The 18701-nt window shown below is 36.2% G+C and overlaps 1 protein-coding gene across 2 annotated transcripts in view; it reads right to left on the bottom strand.

Annotated features, from left to right (window-relative positions):
* Positions 1-18701, bottom strand: part of cic (Putative transcription factor capicua) — a 107138-nt gene that overhangs the window by 22371 nt on the left and 66066 nt on the right. The gene's annotated exons all lie outside the window — the stretch shown is intronic.

Raw genomic sequence — 18701 nt, forward strand, 5'->3', positions numbered from 1 at the left:
AGATATAGAGATAATAAGGACATTTTAAAATTTATGTCGGTTTCCTCTTTTACATGGAATGACCTAAAAGAAATAATTAACATTAAGCAAACAAAAGAAAAACAGCCACAATTGGGCAACATGTCGTGTGCTTATTGTTTTTCACATAACTGTATATCGCGAGCCCCTCAGCTGAATAGTCAACGGCTCGCGCCTGTTGTCAATCGAACTGCGTTCGCCTGTTGGTTGCTTGTTTGATATTTTGTGGTCAAAATGAAGCGCTGCGTTAATGGAAACAAATTAAATTGTGGCAGGAGGTGACAGTCAGTCACATTGTCAAGCAAGTCAACGCAAACACAAGTATGTTGCTATTTGCTGCTTCTTTCGCTGTGTTTGCGTAGGGCATACGAAATTAATGTTTTGTCTTCACCAACGATTTAAATTTTTCTTTACTTTTGGTATTTGCCAAGCCTTTTTCAAATCACTAATATGGTCAACCAATCGTGCATTTGCAGCTTTGGTATTAAGGAAATGAGTGTTGACCGCAAAGCTAAATATGTATGTATATATGTAATTCACGCAGATAAATCGGGAATCCGTTAAAATGTTAAATTTTTTCCAAATTTATGACGGCGTGCATACGTAGGCACATACATATGTATGTATATATGTACGGTGGCGGGCAAATAAATAGAGACTTGACATTTTAACACGTTTATGCTATTTTTGTTTTGTTTATTTGACATTTATTATTTTTTTTTTTAATAAAATTATAAATCACTAGCCAAACACTTTTAAGTCAAAATTTAAAACTTTCTACACGATTTATAAAAACTTGACGAATTTCAACAAATGTTCATCAAAATTTTAAACTTATTATTCCGAATTTAAAACAAAATTTAGGTACGAAGTTTTGTGGACCATCCACAAAAACTTACTTATAAATAACATTAAAGATTATTAATAATATTCCTACGCAATAGTTTTAGTTCCAATCTCTTGGACATTCTGCTACTTCTGTCAAAGTGGTGAGGCGCAAAGGAAAAAAACATCGAAAAAAAACAGATAATTCGTATATATGTGTGTGCATTTAATTCTCACATACTTTACGTCCAACGAACTTCTGCTACTTCGTGTAACTAAACTGCAGAAAAAACGTATTATACACACACAAATAAACACAATGCATGCACTTTAACAAATAAAATATTTAAAACTCATTTTACGACCAGCCGAATTGGAGCAATTCAATTAAGCGAATCTTGCGGTTTAATTAAGAGGAAGGCATAGTAACGCGCCAACGGACCCTGACCAGGCGAGCAGCGAACCGACCGACCGACGACTCGAATTTCACAATTTTGCGTTCTTTTTAAAGTTTTACACTGCCGAATGCCACCACCACCACCCGCACTGAGATGTCTCTTCGCCATCGCTTAAAGCGAGGCGCGGAAGTGGAGATTGCAGGAAGTGATGATAAAAATGAAAACAGTTTAAGTGCAAGTTTCGCAAATTTACAGCCGAGTTTATACCGAAAGGCGGAGTAGAAATACCCACTGTTTACTTTGAAATTCACAGAAATTGCAGTTTTTTTTTGTATATAAATTCACTATATCCCCGCTTAGCATAGGTTTTGGCGGCTTTTGAGGTTCTGAATGTTTTGAGCGATTCGTTTTCGTTTTTTGTTACATACTTCACTTTTTTGATTCATGTCGGTTTTTTTTTTTAAGCGCTGTAGAGACTAGCGATCGCGCGAAAAAAGTAAATTCTTAAAGTATGCTCGATTTCTGACTGTTCGATCCAAACTGATGCAATCTCATTTATACGAGCAGTAACAACTACGCATGCTTGGCAAAATGATTAACTAGAAGGAAAAGAGCATCTAAGAAGAAAAGCATACGAAGTGCATAAAATGTACCATGTAGCATTGTATGTACATAAGTATGTGAGAGTTCGATGGCAGTGCCCCTCTAGGAACTAGTAGCACCTAACCAATAGCAAAATGTAGTATGTAACAAGTAGTGTGATTTGATTAGAAAGAGAGCGGCATAAAGAGATCTAAGCCGATAAAATTATGTCAATCTGGGACTTCTGTATCAGGATTTCTATACATTCTCCAGCTACAGAAAAACGGGCCGCTGGCTTACCGACAGATTGGATTGTATCGCCATCTTTAACATGTGCTCAAAGATGTGAAAACAAGTCGGCGCTGGTCTCTATTCGGAGGAATTCATATCGGCTGACTGATAACTGCAGGTCCTTTCAAGCACTAGACATTTGGCATAGAGAAGACTGCAGTTTGCAGAATATAACTTCCTACAACCACCGACTTGTGATCTATTGGGAGAAATTCAAGATCTTACCAAAGACGTATTAAATAACTTTGTACCGAAACGGACTGACGAGCTGTTGAAGTTGAATGAATCTATAGTACGGGTACTTAATGATGTCAACATAGCGCACTGTGCTATTGCAACTATTCTCTGATCATGGCGTATACCAAAAACTTCTATTCGCAGAAGTTGTCGGGATGTAAAAGAGAAAAAGTCGATTTATTACTTTATATGACAAAGTCTAGCCCTAGAGTTCGAGCGACTCTAACCTCTGGGGACTCGCTTTTTTAATAGCTTGGCAGAGATACATAAGTAGAACTCTCGGGCCTGTTTAATTTCCACTGCCACTGTGGAAGTTAGTTGTTTAATAGACACTCTGGAATAAAAATAGTTAGAGGGATGTGTCCACTCCTGGCTTTCAGAATGGGCAGATACATGCATCACGCCTTCCAAGCTTATTATAACTTTTGTCATTGAAAAGGAACAAAACTTTCTTCTAAGTATGCTTAATTTGCGTAGAAACGTGAACGATGTCGAACACAGATGAGAAGGTTTTGGGGGTCTCGATAGAACGATTCTCCACATGCTCTATAGCACTGTTCAGGTGGATAACGGGTACTGTACGAGCTTTCCAATAATATTGACATAGAATAACGCATAGTGAAAAGATCACTCGATTCGGCTGAGGCCACGCAATGAGCGGACTGTGAGCGGCATTCCTAAAAGGTTGGGCGGTGCCGCTTAGAAATAAAAGCCGCTCATTGCCTGACCTCGCCCTTCGACAGCCATGAGTGCAAAATGAAAGCAACGGCTTTCACGAACACAATCTTAGGACCAAGTGCAGAATGACCAATCTACACTTCGGATGAATAGGATAAATGTGGTAATAAGACTTATTTACCTTCCTTATTCTTTTCTTAACTTAAACTTTCTTTAACCCAGAAAAAGCCTGTTTCTCCACAAAATTTTTAGATAAGTGACTGTTTAGACTTGGTAAATTTTTCCTAGTGGGTATCAATCGTTCAAGTTACTAACTGGGACTGGGCCTTGTTGGTCGCGCTTCGTGTGTGAGATGACTCCGCGGTCGGCTATTTTACTTAACTAAGTAGCCATTTGTAGTAGGAATTATAGATCTAAGTAAGTAATTTTTCTTCACTATTTTGTATTTCATTTGTTTGACGCATTCTTATTGAGGTATAACACACAAATACATAAATATCATGATTAAAAAGTCGGGACCAATCGCTGACTCATGCAATTGAAAACAAAAAAGGCGCGCGACTAACAAACTAACCACAAACTTAAATGTATATTTTTCTACATATGTATGTAGTTAACTGCAAATATGGACCCATGTATGTATGCATGTACATTAGACTGCATCACTTCCCATACAAAAAAAAATCTCTACTATTTTTCCATTGGAATTATAAAATCTATTATATTTTAAGACGCCCATCAAAATATTTCGGAAAAATATTAAGGTTTAAGCGAGTTGGACCGATTTGAAAATACCTCCAAAAATGGTGTTTTTTATATATAAAAGTAGTTTCTTAAAGATGTTTTTTGAAAAAATCCCCTCAATGACAAAACGGTTTAAGCTTAAAAAAAAATTGCATAAAAATATTAAAAAAAAAAAATTTGAACGGAATCGTAATGATGAGATTTTTGATGCTGTTTTTTAAGTTGTTTCAAAGATTGGTATAAGAAAAACTTGAATTAGTGAACCTAAACTCTTCCGATTTAGACTTAAGAGGTGTCATTGGAAAGGTATTTTCTCACCCTTTTTATTTCTTTGATAATAAACTCATTCAAAGGATGAAAGAGGAAGGGAAGATAAACGAACGTCATTCAAAGTTGAATTAAGATGTGTTGGTAGTTGAAAAAAAAAAAAATGGGACACGAATGACATTTTTTTTGACAGAAATAAAAAAGTGTGTAAGTCTAAATCAGAATAGTATTTGGCCCAGTTATTCAAGTTTTTCGTAAATCAATCTTTGAAAATGAGTAAAAAAACAGCATCAAAACTCTCATTCTTACGATTGCGTTGAAAAGATTTCTAAATATTGTTATGCAGATTTTTTAAGCCTAATCTGTTTTGTCATCTGAGGGAACTTTTTTCAAAAAGTTCTTTAAAAAACTATTTTTATTCATAAAAATCTCCATTTTTGGAGGTATTTTCAAATCGGTCCAGCTCACTTAAATTTTAATATTTTTCCGAAATATTTTGGTGGACGTCTTAAAATATAATAAATTTTGTAATCCTGGCGGAAAAACCGCAACATTTTTTTTGGTGATGCAGTCTAATGTACATATGTAAATTAACGCGGAGTGTAGTTGTATTGTTGACAACTTTTGTGGAATTTACGATTCAACGCCTAGCTAACAAAGTTAAAGAAGACTAAAGTGGTATGAGTAAGCCATTAGCTACCCCAACAAAAATTTTCATAGCTACTTACATACATATATAGAAATTGGTCACATATCCAAACATACATACATATGTGTGTACTTGGCACTAGCAAAATGTTTTGGTATATGGTACTGGGCTAATAAAATTAAAACGAGTGAAAATTTTTCAGAACTTTCCCAACAAACATTTAGGTTTGAGATCAACTTGAGGTTAAGTTGAGAACTAAGGTATTTTTCAAATCTCCAACGTTGTTTCTCAATAGTATCTCAAGTGGAGGATCATAGCGTTCTCAACAAAAAGGGCCTTTTTCTTTGTATGAAAAAAGAATTGTTTCTCAAGTTGGAAAAATGCTAGTTCTCTGCTTCTCTCATTTTTGTGAAGTCAGTTAAAAATAACAAAAAAAAAAACAAGTAATTTTTAAGCAAAAAAAAAAACCAACTTCAATTCGCAAATAAAAATTTATGAGTACCACCTCGGAGACACCACCTTTCCGATAGAAAAAGAATTATCGAAATCGGTTGACGTGGTCTAAAGTTACGCGGTGACATACAAAAAAATATATATTCCGACGAATTGATAATCTTCTCCTTTTTTTTGAAGTCGGTAGAAAATTTATATTGAAAACACGCTGTGAATATAAAAAAAAAAAAAAATCAACACGTGAACACTTGTTTGAGTCACTGTATATGTATTTTTCGGCTTTCGCTTTCTACGTTCTCAAGCCCTTCCAAGTTGTTTGTCTGCCGAAATTGGAGAATCTCATGGAATTGTATGAATTCTTCGAATGACTTTTGCAATATCGGACAATTACAAATTTTGGCTAAAAAAATGACAGTGAAAAAAACAAAAAAATAAATAAAACACTACACTCCGCCATTACAACACTTCTTCGTAAAAAGTAAATCGAAACTCCATTGAGTCATCCACGGAATCAATAAAACAGGTAAAGACAGAGAGAAAATCGAAATGGCAACCTAACGAGAGCCATTAAACACTTAATCAACAACAACAACAACACAAGCGTACATCATAAACAAAAGTTACTGTATTTTCTATGTTCGCTAGCAAATAGCACGAAAAAAAAAAACAAAAAAAAAATTGAAAAGGAAAGAGCAACAATACTGTCAAGGTTCAAGAAACCTTTTGCCCATTTTTTGTTTTTTTTTTTGTACAAATAGCCGGCCGGCTATCAGGGTTGACTGGCTTCTTACGGCTGTCTCTTCATACTCATTGTTATCTTAATTGCTATTTATGAACTAGCCTATGTTAATCTTTGTTGTTGTCATTGCGGTCAACACTTTCCACCTTTCTTATCGTCCACTTTTCGGTGAAATTGTTTAAAAGCATTAAAGAAGAGAAATAAGAAAAAGGAGAGAAGGAGAAAAAGCAGAGCCCCTAAAATTTATCACTACAGCATAGTACATAGATCGATGATAAACAAAGTGTGTACTGTTGTTGCGCAGTGGAACTAGATAAGTAGGAAATTGTTCCTTGGATGTAACGCTAACAAAATATTTCTCAAATCCTATCCATTTGCGGGTATGTATTCAGTTAGCAGAAGGAAGCATCGAGATTGTCCCAGCCCCCGAAGATGAGTGTCTTATGATAATGTTTTTCTTATAATTTTAGCACCAAACGCGGTGGGTTATACTATATCCAATGAAACAGTGTACATACTGCTAAATAAGTAGTATTCTCACGAGGCGCAATATGACGTCGTATGTAGATTCGACGGCTTGCGGCTGCGCTATTCGAAGCTTTAACCTTTCCCTCATCTTGTGAATGCAGGAAAAGCGCAGGAATTTGAATATTTACACCTAATTTCTTAAGTTGTTGTTACTGGTCATACGAATATGCCCCGGCAATGGCGTAGCAGAGATTGTGGGACGGCGGAGATGATAAAGCCTACTAGAAATGGGTTGTGCGCTGGGCTTGCAACCAGCCAAGTAAAAACTAGTACGGAACATGGTAGTTAAAAAGTACCCGCCACCAAGAACTGCCGCTATTGATTGGCGACACCGATGTAGGTTCCACCCAACCAATACAAGTTAAGAACAGCAATAAAGTGGCTTCAAAACAACTATGCTCCCGGAGCTGACACCGATTTAGGTATTCAAAGGTGACGGAAAAGAGCTGGAGTGGCATATTTATATACCAGCATTGCTGAGAAGCTCCTAGGGACACTACTGCGTGAAAGACTGAAGCCCTTCATGAAGCTAATGATTGGGCCGTATCAGTTTGTCTTCAGTCCTGGACGCGATGACGCGCTAAAATAGTACCATTGCCCTGGCTTGGACCTGCTGTATGTATGGCTGGCGAGACTTCCGGTAAAAGGATCCCTTGATCCGGCACCAATGGGTAGATAAAGAAGGCAAGGGTGCCCACGAACACAATGGAAAACCAAGCCCAGGATGACATCTCTGCATTTGGTATGAACAACAAGCGAGAAATGCTTTCAACGAAGCAAGAAAATAATAATTTTTGACAATGTTTGTGTTCGTCTTGGGTTATTGTGTACACATGGTGCTTTTTTTTATGTTTAAACATGTTTTCTGATATGTAGGTAATTCAAAACAAGTGCAAAGTTCAAATCCTTTTGAAGTAACAGTTGTAACGGGACTACGTTTACATATATGTATGTAAATATTGCAATCACGAGAGTGTGTTTAGAATCAAAGTTAACCACAATGAGATCGCAAGTTAAGAACAAATGCAAAATAAAAAAAAAATATGCGAAAAATTATAATTAGAGACAACGAACAAATAAGAAAAGTGAGCAAGAGAAAGACTTGAACAGATTCTGACTCACAACTTGAATAATTAGAAAAATGAGATGCACTTGATGAAAAATCCTCAACTCTTAAACATAAAACCATAAACGGAAAATAGACAAGACAAGACAAGAGCGCAATGAACAGAGAACAAATTGAACAAAAGAATCACGAATACGATTGGCAACAGACGGCGTTAACGAATGAATTGATGGCAATATCACACGAATTGCTGCTAATCTACGAGACAAAAAAAACAACAACAACAACGTCGAAGTAATGAACTAACGAGCCTACGAATGCAATGCAAGAACCACCAACTACATACATACATACATACATACACATGTAACAACAAAACGATAACAGAAGGGAGTGTGGAATGCGAGCAAGTGCAGCGTAGACGTGCAGACGACACAAATCGTACGACTCTATGATGACGGGACAAACGACGAATGAATGTCAGTAACCCCACTCGACAAATACATTGTGCGCGTGGAGGCAGAAAATGAGAAGGAGGATGAGGAAGAGGCAGAAGAAGAAGCAGAAACATCATCAACATCGTTGTTGAGGCGGATGTAGTGTGGAGCACAAAAGTAGCAGCGCAAAGAATGCAGTGTTGCATTTCAGCTCGATGAATAGAGTAGACGTGCGTGGCTAATGTTGCTGAATGCAACTTTAACATACATACATACATACATACATATTTATGTACATACATGCACAAATAATTGTGCAAGAGCATATTTGAAGCTTCTAGGCAGCTGATTTAAAATTTTACTGCCGCTCTTCGAGCTCCAGTGACGCGCCCACAACTGTGGCTGCTTGTAAACTAAGACGTCAATCTTCATTTTTAGACATGCAAGGATGAAGGCTACGCTGATAGAAACGAAAATGATGAAACAGTTCTCAGCAGAAAAAAACCAAATTAGAAATGCTACAAATAAAAGAACTGCGATTTTTTTGTTTTAGAATTTAAGCTGGGTCGCGAGTGATTGGAGTGATTCGAAATTTCTGAAAGTTTGCCTCTGCTAGCCTCAGACATAAGATTGATATTGGCGCACCAAGCTCACTCGTAAGTTGGAAAAAGGTGAGAAGAAAAGCGGAACGCAAAAAGATGCGCGGCTATAAGGACTTAGATATGTATGAAACACGAAAAGAAAGAGACGAAAAAAATCAAATAAAGAAACATTTGCAGAAATTTAAAAGAAGAGACAATAAGGGGTTGGAATCAGAGATGCAGTGCATTGTTGTGCAATGTTCGAAGGTAATTTGGAAAAATTGGATAGCTGGTGCGACTTGACTTTTTTTTTTAACTCCACGATCTCATTCAGAAGCATTGTGCGGGAAATTTAACAGAAGCAGCGAAAGTACAGCCATTTCTTTACTACTAGGTTGAGCCTGGTGGGTATTTACCGCCTTTGCGCTTGTCTGGCATAGCACTTCGTGGGCCTTTAGACGAAATCTGAATACATACATACATATGTATGTATTATGAAAATAAAAGTGTGTGCATTCGTGAACGATTGCGAATATCGTATAGGCAACCATTTTTGCAAGCATAATGAAAGACTATACAAAAAGAATATACGGACAACATTTTTATAAAAGGCATTTTTAAAGTGCACCGCATGAAGGCGCACCGCAAAGCAACCCTTTCCGAACCCACTTAAAATCGCACTACTACTCATTCCTATTTACTTTTTTTTCTCCCTCTCTCTCTCTCTCTAACTAAAATTACGCAGACTTTCCCGTCGTGTGACGTGTCTCATTCTCGGCTACCACGAGTGCATGTGAGAGCGTTGCATTAGCGTTTAACAAGAGCGCGAATGCAAATGTGTCCCGTACTGGAATTGTCATTGAAAAGTCAGAGACTGGATAAAATAACAGCGCGTACGTGTGGGAGAACAGTGGTGGTCGGAAACAAAAATAAATATGCTAGTCCATTATCAACGCTGTTGCGCTGAGCTGCAAATTCACATGTACATATGTATGTACATATTTTCTACGAGTCGTTAGATGCAAAATGTGTAAATTTCGCAAATTCTACTACTTGTAAGAAAACGGGTTTCTTTTTGTTCTTGCAGGAAGCGAGTTTTAATTCGAAATTTTGTACAATTGAAAACTTCTGGCATGTTTATGGTATTGGTAATTCAATTCATGCCAACCGCCCCCAGACGTTCGATGGAGGTTCGAATTGTTGTTCAATAAATACCAGGTTTAATTCCCCATCCGAAAAAAGCACCTCATAAAAATCCGTCTGACGTTGGGAGGATAATTTCAGCAAAAATTTTAGCGAATATAATTTATTGGAAACCAGTTCAACCTTATGGACTCTAGTCGCCTAAATCAAGAGAGAGCTTTTAAATAAAGGTAGCATATTTTCAACAAGTCCTATTTGGAAACTGTAATAGAAGTTCTTCGAATAGCCAGCTAGACAGCAAGTCAAAGAATGCAAGATGGAGCTACGCTTGGTGACTCAGTCAAGCAACGAGAGAGCAGACGGATTGGCCAAGGTGGGAGTGTGTTTGGATGAATCTGTAGCGGTGATACTAGGATACCCCCAAAGGCAAATACAAACACTTGTACTTTCTGGAACTAGCAACTAGGCGGTCAGAGATCATGAGCACAGTAAAATTACCCTATTCCGCGTTCACTTATGTAGTTCTTAAGGAGAAGTTGAAATGGATTTATAATTTAGTTTGGAGACAAACCGATTCTATTTTTTTTTGAAACTATTAACCTACCAAGAAGAAAAATCCTATAAATTTTAGTAGGAAAAGTCCATAAATGGCAATACTGTATGTATTTAATTCACTCCACCATTGTACAGTGAAATCTCGATGAACCGTGATAAAACAAAAAACTAAAAGTATCATTGGTAGTGTCGACTCAAAAGCCTCTACATAGCGAATTCTCAATTGTTGACGGTTAGAATCCCGTTATAAAAGAAACAATGGTTAGGTATAACAATTTTTTTTTTCAAAAATTTTGCATTTTTCACTTATATCGAGGTTTTACTGTAAAACCACCAGTATTGCCTCGGCGGGTACGTCGATTATGGCAATGTCCCAGAGCTGATTTGCTGCCGAGGAATTGCCGTACTATTCTTACACCTTATAAGCTGCAACTCAGAACAAAAAAAAAATACATATATCACATCGCATTGCATCGGTCTTCGCTAAAATAGATATTCAGCTTCGTCTTTTAGTATTGCTGGATTATGAAAAAGAATTCGTTGCAGCGCGAATATAAATGAAAAGGGGACATGGGAGGTGGGAAATGTACCTACCATTGGTTTTTGTTTTTCATAGAAGGCTACATAAAATACATATGTACACACAACGGTCATGAGAGTAATAATTGAGACGATGAGAGCAATAGCGAGAGCCAAGTTGAGTAAGTGCATCATGCATTTCTAGTGCAGCATAACGTGCCCAACTCCCCTCGCCCACCTCTAACACTATTACCACCACCTCTCTCTCTCTCGCTCATTCCATTCACTCAACAAATGTATTCATGACTTTGATTTAAGTATTTTTTTGCAATTTGCAAAAACAAATGTAGGCAGAAAAAAGTGGAAAAGGCAAAGGCTAAATAAAAGAAGTAAAATCGTATTCATAGTTAGAAGGCGAAATGAACTTCGTGTGTGTGTGGATGTGTGTAAGGTTGAAAAATTTTTGCATGTATGTAGTGCACACAAACATACATACAACATTCATGTACATCAGGGTGGTCCAAAATAAGTAAAGTGGGAATTTTAATGCTCCCACCCCCTAGGATTGTTCTATATCGAAAAAATATACCAATATTTTTTATTTTGAACTCAAAAAATATTTAGAGGTCGCCCAAAGTTTTCCATGTATGAATATGGGCAAAATAAACTTTTCGTAGAAATGCTATAGAATTCTTAAAAACCATTGCTATTTCGATCAAAAAACCCTGGTTCTCTTCAGGAGACTTCCAATAACGACACGCAATTGTTTATTTAACCAGTGTTTAATACTAAAGATTTTTTATTTATACAACCACTGTATTTTCTTGGGGGTTTTGGCGGACGTATAAAATATAGTTACTATGCATGGTTAAATCAATAATTGGGTATTATTAATGGGAATCTTTTGAAGAGAAGCATAGTTTTCTGATCGAAAATATTGATTTGCAATAATTCTATAGCATTTCTACGAAAACTTGTTTTTCCCCCCATATAAAATACATTGAGCGCTTTGAGCGACCTTTAAATATTTTTTTTTTGATTTTAAAATAAAAAATAGCGGTATATTTTTTCGGAATAGAACAATCCTAGGGGTGAGAGCATAAAAATTCCGAACTTACTTTTTCACATGGATTTTTGGACCAACCTAATGTACATATATGACTGTATATAGCAGCATTGTGCCACAGCCTATGCAATTTCTTGTTGTCGAGCGCTTTTTACGATTCATAATGCCGGGTTGCCGGGCTGCCGGTAAGTGCTGGCTGGCTGGTTTCTTGATAGGCAACACTAAGCGGCAGCTATCGCACATAAACAACAAAAAAAAAAGTGTCGAATAAAACGGGCGACAGCGGCTAGCAGACGGTGCGAGGCGGCCTAGCAACGAGCGCGTGAAAATGAGTACAATTTTTGCATAAATATAAAGAATGTACTTCTGAATAGGTATGTGCGCGTCTGTGTTGGGGTTGTATGCAACAATCTGCTATAGCTGCCACAGCTTGGTCACAAATTCAGCGGCGCGCCGCGGCGTAGCGTAGAGAGGCAACTTCCAACCTTCCAACTCCCATTCACCACGACCACCGAGGCCAGGCCATTAACAGCTTCCTTGCAACAAGCAGAAGCAGTGCAACTTGCATTTTAAAGTTAAAGACAACTTGATGGCAATAACTTTGAGAGCCTACGCGCGGTTGATGAGATGGCAGTGGTGTTGATGGAAGAAATGCTGCCAGATTCACTGCTCCGCGCCGATACAAGCACAGACATGGCGTAGTACACTACATAGCTGGTGGCAGCCTGAGCGGAAGCCGCGAGTGACTCTGCATAGTAATGCGCTTGTCTGTGCGCGCACTTATCTTCGCTGCTTCTTGTTGCTATCGCTTGTTTATGTTGCTGGCATCGTATCCGTTCGCCCGTTCGCCCATCCACCCGTCCTGTCTGCATATGCACGTCTACGTTATCGTGGAATTCTAGCGTAACTGAGAAGCAGCGACAGCGGCAGCACGTCAACAATGCGATATGTATGTACATATATGATTTGCTTGTGCGAATGAAGTTTCTACTTTGAATGTGTGACTGACTGACTAACTGACTGGTTGGCTGGCTGCACTCGGCCTGGGCATGAATTGCATATCAACAATCCATAGCTGAAACCGCGTTCATGTTCCTGATGATGAAGTGTTCTACTTGCACACTCTTGTTTATTTTCGGATTTTACGAGTATACATACACGCATGTGCCATTACGAAAGAGAAACAAATATGGGGTATAAAAATATTAAAAAAAATATATATACATATATCCAAAAATATATCCAAAATGAAGTCAGACATTTGGACGTGAAATAAAAATATTTAGCAGCAGAATTACACAACGCTGTTTATTGTGTGTGTGTACATACATACATACATATTTATGTACATATGTATTAGTTTTCGAAAACGAAACGTCAGAGGTGACGAATTAAATTTTTCCACTGGGACGTCACGCTTTTGTTCAAAAACGCTTAACCGACATGAGAACAAAACTGTCGAGACCGTTCTCAACGGAAATTATATAAGAACAAAACCTTGTGAAACGTTCCCAAAGAGAACAAAATGCCAACAATACTTTCGGGAACATTTTATAAGATAATAAAGTGGGAACAAAAGTATCCGGAATGTCCTCGAGAAAAACAAGACGGGAGCAAAATTAAAGGAACTTCCTCTTGAAGAACAATTTGAGAACTAAAGTCTCCGGAGCTTTCTGATCGAAAACGAAACGAATTCGCGAAGCATGGAAGCGATAACAAATTTTTTCTCATACCGCTCCATAAAAAATATTAAAATAAATCAAATAAGAACTGAAACATAATTATGAAAATTAAGTCAACGAAAGACTTAAGACACGAACTTTTTTTTTTTTTTTTTTTTTTTTTTTTTTTTTTTTTTTTTTTTTTTTTTTTTTTTTTTTTTNTTTTTTTTTTTTTTTTTTTTTTTTTTTTTTTTTTTTTTTTTTTTTTTTTTTTTTTATTTTAGTTTTTTTTATTTATTTTTTTTTATTTATTTATTTTTTTTTAATTTTATTTTTTTATTATTTTTTTTTGCACAGAAAATAACAAGAGATCCAGATTATCTCTGGCTTAGGATTAACCATCATGGTTCTCGATAATTTCGTCCTAATTTTGTTTGTTTCGTTCTCATTCTGTTCTTCTTGAGAACGTTTCCGAACGATCCAAACCCAGCAGTAAAGTTGATCATCCGGCAACTGTTTACATTTTTTGACTCCAGTAAATGGTTCAAAGATGAGTAGGAGCTTCGATATTTTTGTAGCACCACAAAGAGGGCCAACCTGTAGGCCGACATGTGCGGCTAGGAACAGCAGCAGCCACTTGAACCTCACCTAAACTAACTTCTGTTCGGCACTGTGACATCAAAGTGATGTTCGTTGTTTTTTTTAGTTAAAAAAAAATAATAATATTCAAAATTTGTACGTAGATCAGTAAGGGGCAAATGTGATAGCGTATAAAAAGATAACAAAAGAAAACATTTTCAAATTAAAGCCGTCAAATTGAATTTAAAAACTGAAAAATGATGCATTGTACTCGCACTATTGTTTATTTTCACATCAATTAGACAATGAGTAAGGGATTAAGCGAACAAGTGCAGCAGCATGTGATTTAATTAAAATGAAAATAGAATACAAGCGTAGAAAACGAACAAAAATAACAACAAAAAAGTAGCAGTAGCGAATAAATTAATTGCATATAATGCAGCACAGAAGCACAAAATACACGAAAGACAAAAAACACACACAATGCATACATACATACATACATAACTTTTATATGATTATTAGAAAAACTTAGCATTGCATTTGGCACTCAACGCATGGCGACTGACGTTTTTTTGCATTGAGGTGCCGGATAATGCAGCAAATTGCAATTAAATAATGCAAAAATATGTAATAACGAAAAAAATAAATAATCATCAAATAGCAAAAAAAAAAACACAAAACTACAGAAAAAACACAAACATATACGCTTTAGAAAATACAATGAAAGAAAAAGAATTATAAAACAAATAAAAATTATGAAAAATTAACACAAAACTCAAAGCGAAAATACTGAATTAAAACACTAAATATGTTTATATGTATGTACACTGGCTGCAGAAATAAAAGACTCGCCTTACTTTGAAGAGTTTTGGCGTTTATTTTATGTTTAGTATTGTTTTTTATAAAAGCCTGGCTAGCTATACAACAAACACCATATAAATCCCCTTTTCAAACTTTATACAAAAATTATAAAATTTCGCCAATTTTCACCAAATTTTTAAACTTTTTATTCGGAACTTTTAGAAAAGTTTTTGGTATGCAGTTTTGTAGGCCATTCAATTTTAGTATAATAAAGTGTAAGTTTCAATACCGCTGATTTTTGTGACACCGCGTGGCACCGTCAGCAAAAAAAAAAAAATTANAAAACAATTGTCGAGCACACTTTGTATGAAAAAAAATCAACGGTATTTTTTAGCCAATTGAAACTTGCACTTTATTATACTAAAATAGAATGGGCTACAAAACTGCATACCAAAAAAAAAAATCTAAAAATTCTGAATACAAAGTTTAAAAATTTGGTGAAAATTTGTCGAATTTTTATAATTTTTGTTCAAAGTTTGAAAAGCGGACTTACATATTTACAAATGTTTGTTGCATAACAACCTATGCTTTTATAAAATAGAATAAATATAAAATAAACTAAATAAATATAGCAAAAATGCTTAAAAGTACGACGAGTCTATTATTTCTGCTGCCAGTGTATGTATGTACATATGTACATATGTACTATGTGTGTGTATGAATTTCATAAAATTGCAAATAGCTGCAATTGCAATTGAAATGTTAGGTAATACACGTTCATAAAACTATATTATAAATATACAAACTCGAATTTAAATATAAATGCACATAGCAGATACTACTTACATACATACATACATACATATGTATATGGTACAATAAATTTCCACTTGTGCACTTCCACCACACGGTCATATGCAAACATGCAAGCAGCAGTCATACATACCTACAAATGCATTCGTATGTAAATAAGCTGAATGTGCATTGCAATGGCGCGGGTGCACGGGTGCGTATGAGTAATATTTACTATGAACAAACATCAGTAAAGTCGCCAACGTCAACGTCAACGAATGCATCGCGGCATTCATGTGCTAAGTAGGCGCGGCGGTATTATACATACTTCACACTGGCATTAAACGCATGTACTTACTTACTCATAGTATCTACATACATATGTACATATGTGGCAAAATGTGTGCAAATTGAGTGGTCAATGAGTGGAATAGCATTTAATGTGCCGTCGATTTTTTTGAACATTCATACATATGTACATACATATATCTGTATGTATGCATGTAAGTTCGATTAGCTGCTTGGAGATTGTGGGCAAAAATATTGCTGGAGTGTCATTACTTTTACTAGTATATATATGTATATGTATAGGTACATACTAAAGCTTAAATAATATTTGTTTGTATAACTGCCTATCGCAAACGCTTAGGTGGGGATTAAGTTGGTTTGGGTTATTTGTTCATCTAGAAAATATTGTGTCCATTAGTAGTCAATGTCAAAGAAAGTTTAGTGAATGAGAAAGTGCACACATGAAGAAGAATATGAAACTAAAAAAATCAACGGACAAGTTTGCTATTTACATAGTTTGCTCCTTAAGAATCGATGGCAGAGTACAGGCGTTCGATGTCCTTTTCACTTCAAAAAGAAAAAATGCACATACTTCTAAGAATTATACGAATTGAAAAGTTCTTGTTAGCATTTGTACTCGATGTCCATAATGCAGCATTTCCACCAGGTATTAAATGGCAAAATTTTGTAATGACAATGTTGGACATTAAAAAAACGCATGTCATTACATTTATAAAAATTAATCATTCAGGCAGGTTCTGCAATTCAATTCCGAGTGAATTTCAACCCCAGTCACTTTGAATGCAAAGTTGATTTGATTGAAATTCACTCGGAAGCGAATTGCAGAACCTGCCTAATTATGTCTGTTTCCACATGACATTTTTTTAAATTGCATACATTTTTTGTCATTTTAATGCCTAGTGGAAATTCGGCCTAGCACTGGAGTATCAGTTTTCTGGTTTTTATCGTTAACAATCGAAACACAATATTTATCGATGCGGTTATTGTATATTTTGTTACCGATACTTTTATTGTGATTGATTTCTACTAATAAAAAGTAATCGATATTGAGAGCAGAAGGAAGTGAGTTATATTTTGCATAATAAACCATATCGAGACATTCTAAACGATCTCACAAAAAGAAATAATTTTTTTTTTATGTTTGTTACCGCATAATTTCGGACCAATAAATTCCTATAATTCTTTTATTTTTTGAAGGAAAGGTCTTACCTCACAGGTGGTCCCATACTAATTTGGGTTAAATCCGATTATTGGATCATGAAGAAATTAACGATAATCTCAAATTTTTATATGAGAATTGAAGTCGGTTTTGTTATATATGTATAATTAGCTCGAAAAAAGAACTTGTTATTCGTAATAAAGCTGGGTGCGTTTTCAATCTTTAAATGTAACGCGGTTAAACTCTTTTTTGAATTAAAAAAAAAACACTTTCAACGAAATACTCAGAGACCGGCTGGGATATCAATTGAATTATTGTAGCAACTAATATGTACATAGTCACACCTACACCGATATCTAACTAAATACTAATTAACAAGCGCTGATATAACAATAACTTAGTTAAAACGAGTGCCCTTTCCCCGCTTCCGTTTAAATTACTATATTTCGATAATGACTTCCGGAAATGGAATCGAAGACTTGTGTTCGAAAGTAAACGGTTACCTCTCCGAATTTTCTCGCTTATTCACTTCGAGGAGTCTAACCCTCTCCCTTACGAAATCCTCGGCAACCCTTTTCACCACCTGGACGAAAGAGGTCAGACTACAGCTCGGAATTCACGCCAACGGCGAACCAATTCCGACTGTAAACAGCTCCAAAAAACTCGGAGTTACCTGCGATAGTTTGCTCTCTCTCTTTCTCGGCGTACATAACCGCAATTGTCAATAGAGTACAAAGCCGCAACAAGATCCTCAAGTCGCTCAACGGCAGCACCTGGGGCAAATACAAAGAGACTTTGTTTGCAGCGTACAAGGCAATTAGCCAGCCGGTTCTAACCTATGCAGGGTCCGTGTTGTCTAGCAGGACGCTCTGCACACTGCAGCAGGTTAAATTCGTATCTTAGTTGAAGAAATACAGATGCATCCAATGAGAATCCGCAGACCTCTTCGCATGCACTCTAAATCCCACTCAAGTAACGCCCCTCTCTCTGTGGTCCAACCAAGTCGTAGTGGCACACTCTCTGGACCGATAATGATATTTTTGATATCGATAACGATAATAATACTGACAGTAATATTCGATACAGATGACTTTTTCAATATCGATAGACATACAAAATTTTGGTGAGAAATCAATAACAGTAATACTGTCGCTAACAAATAAAATACTATTAGAAGCCACGCATACATACATACATATGTTTAGGTCAAGGTGCAGATATAAAAGTACCTAATTTAATCTTAATTCTCTTTTCAAAATTAAAAGGCAACCTGTTTGACATAAACGCCTAAGAAGTGTTTATCACACTTTTTAAGAATAAGAACCCCCTTTGCGCAAGGAAGAGCATAGTGTAGACAGACTGGTAGTAGTACCCTTGACCTTCCTTTTGTCGCCTCCGCCAAGTTAAGGTGCATATGTTTGTGTTTGTTTATATACATACATGTATATTTTGGTCCTGCTCGAAACTCATTGACAAACAATCGATTTTTCTGCAGGCTATATATACATGGAGTATGTAGTAAGTACATATGTATGTATGTATGCATGTTGCCATGCGATGATGAGTGTCATTTAGTTATTTGCATATGAAATTGACATTTGAAGTGCGATAGGTACGAGCA

Source organism: Rhagoletis zephyria, unplaced genomic scaffold (assembly GCF_001687245.7).
Source record: "Rhagoletis zephyria isolate East Lansing unplaced genomic scaffold, Rhagoletis_zephyria_1.1 Rzeph_scaffold_00650, whole genome shotgun sequence".
Taxonomy (NCBI): Eukaryota; Metazoa; Arthropoda; class Insecta; order Diptera; family Tephritidae; genus Rhagoletis; species Rhagoletis zephyria.